Raw genomic sequence first — 3,625 nt, forward strand, 5'->3', positions numbered from 1 at the left:
GCTGAGAACCAGTGTTTTAATGTGTGCAGAATTTTCAGCGATGTTTCACTTCTGGTCCTTTGGCTCTTTCTGATTAACATGAGTTTTATAGGGTATACAGGTATAGCTCAGCTATGCCTACATTTTACCTGTGGATCAGTTTGTTCCCCTGGCTTAGATCATTAACACTTCTTTTTGTAACAAAGGAAAATTTTAAAAATTTCCCCTAAGAATACTTTATCAGTATCCTGTTAATTTTGAAATGCTGAGTTGATGGATATTAGCCAGTTATGACTATGGAGAGTACAGGTTGTCTGTGGAGGCATGTATGAGCATTTATTGAGTGTTATCCAGTAAAATTACTTATCCAAGTGGCTTTTTGGTTCTGTGAGGGACAAGCAATGAAGAACAATATTAAAATAAATCTATAATAAAACGTAGTCACATGAAACTGTTCTACCATCTAGTTGACAAATGGATATAAATTTTTACAATCTGGCAGCAATATTCTTTCTTCTCTTCTAGCTAAAATCTGCAAGTCTACAACATACAGCATGTTTACTGGGATAAGAAAATGACAGTGATGTTACTGTACCACATGCTGCCACCTGCCAGGGGTCAGAAATGGGTTTCCAGTCACCTCCCAGTGCAACGAGAGAGGACTTTAAAAGTTTTAAGTCTGCATAGCTCATAAAATGAAACATAATTTGGGTCTGAGAGAAATCGATCATTTTAGGATAACTTAGCTGTAGATAAAGAAAATTGGATTGGTATCTAAAATGGGAGCGACAGTCCTTTCTACTTAAGATAAATTAGATGGCATATTTGCTCTTACATGACATGATATAAAACGTTTCTTAAAATGGTGAGCTCCTTAGGTACTAGATTATATGTTTCACTAGGGCCAATGGAGAAACTTAAAATTAGTAGGAAATAATACTAAACCGAATAATCTGATGAGTATGAAGGGCAAAATTTTACTCCCTCAAAGACATCCATCCCCTAACTCCCAATGTCCAGGGAATGGTGTGTGAGCCAAGACACAACCAACACTCACACAGGCTATTTTCAGAACTTCAGAAGTAATGGAAATCACCTGTTTGGATGTTAAATATTATTTGGGACAGGTGACCCCTTTTTCCTTCAATTTTGTCCCTTCTGAATGAGAATGGCTCTGACTGCAATCGTCTGCCTCTTCTACCGTGGACTTGGGGAGCAGAGAAACTTTTTGTTTCCCAGTCTGTGGGTGAAAAGGGCTTCTGTTCCAGGGAGATTGTGCTCCTTACCTTACCTGTTGGATTTAGATGATGAGACTTAAATAAGATGCTGTCATGAGGCTTCATTGAGAGCAGTGAATGGATTTTGACTGTGAATAGACAAATCTTTGGAGGGCAGAAGTCTAATTGTGGCAGGCAGAACAACTGGCTCCTCTTGAAGCTAGCCACAGGTTGATCACCAGAATCTGTCAATGTTACTTTCAGAGGTCACAGGGACTTTTGCAGATGGGTGTGATTAAGGCTAAAAGCCTTAGCTATGAAGATTATCCTGGGTTAATCTGGGCTGGCCCCATCGAATCAGGCAAAATCTTAAAAGTTGAGAATCTCAGACCCTTATCACAGATGGAAGGCAGCTGCCACAAGCCGAGGACTGTAAGGGGTCTCTAGAAGCAGAAGACAAAGAAACAGACTCTCCCTCAGGTGTCCACCAAGGAATGCAGTCAACTTGATTTCACCCGAGTGACACCTGCATTGGACACTAGACCTACAGGAGGGAAAACTTCAGCTCCCCCCCCCCCCACCGAGCTTGTATTATTTTTGAAAACAATAACAGCAGTTGCTAGCAAGCACTATAGCAGGTGCTTCCCAGATGTGTTTCACTTAAGGAAAGAAGCTAGCACACCTCGGGAAGCACTGTCCATACTCTGGTCCTGGAGGACATCTCTGACCTCATCTCCCATAACTCCCTGTCTTGTTTTCTATCACATGTTCATCCTAATCTCCTTGCTGGCCTTTCAACCTGCCGAGCTAAACCCACCTGCCCTCTTTGTAGTAGATGCTTTCCTTAGGTAGCATACACATACACATCTCACCCCTTCACTTTCGTTAGGTCTTTGCTCACATGTCACCTTCTCAGCAAGACCTTTACTGCCCATCCTGACCCTAAATGTCCTAACCCCACACCCTCGTTTATCATTCTACCTATCACCCACCATTTTGTATGCATGGGCTTGTGGGCAGGGGCTTTCTCTGTGACAGCTGCATTCCCAGAACCTGGTACAGTGCCTGAAACAGAGTATAAGAATTTATGTTAAATTCTAATGTGACATATGTAACATAGACAGGGCATCAGGTCAGAGTCACCTTGAAGCCTTTTACAATGAGTTTTTTCTCAAGTGACTTCCTCATTCCAGTTCTTAGATAAGGTACGGGACTTTCCCTAAGGTTCTATCCTAAGAATAGTAGTTACATAAATTTTATATTTTCTTACAAAGAAGAAAAATGTAAAGAAAAGTTGAAAGAACAACACTCCAACATTACTCACCTAGAACCACAATTAATAGTCATTTTCTCACTGTCTATTCTCATTTGCTTAGCTTAACCTGAATTCTCATAAAACTTAAGTATTACGTACACACAGTGCAGAGACCCAATCCCAACCACATACACACAGTCACACAGAAGCAATCTCATCTTAAAGAAGTCTCTTCTCCCATTTTCTATTTATTGTACGTAGGGGAGATTTAAATGAGGTCTGACAGCTTCCATGTTCTTCTCTAAACCGTCTTCTTCATTGAGACTAGTGTCCTGTAAACTGAGTATCCTTGGGTATAAATACAATTACACTTGAGGCAAAAGTGGTGGTCTTTTCCTTCAAATAAAAACACAATGCTAAAGAAAACCAATAATTTCTCTTTTCATTGTTCAGTAAGAATCAACCCATAGCAAATGGTTGCGGAGGGCATGGCCCGACCCAAATGCTTGCCCGTTACCCTAACCATGCCTGGGCACTGGGGACTCCGCTCCAGATACTAATTGTAACAGCCTCCCGAGGTGACCATTTCTACTCGCCATAATTTGATCCTTGCTATGACTGCCCACTGAAGCTGCTTTGAATTATTCTATTACACAAACATCAGGGGACCAGTTGACCCCAAAATCCTAAACTTGGGTAAAACTCAGGTGCATTAAAAAATTAGCTGTTCTGCAACGCAGTGAGGTTGCAAATGCCAAGAATATTGGTTTTAAGCCAAATTTCAGGCGGGGACATGGTCCCTTCGGGTGTTTCCAAAGGGCGGCCTGCGAGATCCTCGCTCCGGGGGGCCAGGAAAGTGACCAGCAGGAACCCTAACTTGGGAGACTGCGGCGTCAGCAGCGAAACCCGCGTCCTATGTGCGCTGAGCGCTGCGCATCGTCCAACAGGTTAATCACTCTGCGGAGTTGGCGTCTATTTCTTTGCGCCCGATAGTGCCACATCCACGACTCGCCCTCATCCCACATCTTTACCTTCCGGGAGCGGAAGGAGGGGGGACCGCGCTTCCGCAGGCACATGGGGACGGCGGGGCCGGGGCAAGAGGGAGCTGCCCGACTTGTGGGGGTGACAGAGCGAATTTGGACCCCGAGTGAAGCAAAGGAGACCCGGGAGGCCG

Source organism: Condylura cristata, unplaced genomic scaffold, assembly GCF_000260355.1.
Source record: "Condylura cristata isolate star-nosed mole 26May11 unplaced genomic scaffold, ConCri1.0 scaffold00018, whole genome shotgun sequence".
Classification (NCBI taxonomy): Eukaryota; Metazoa; Chordata; class Mammalia; order Eulipotyphla; family Talpidae; genus Condylura; species Condylura cristata.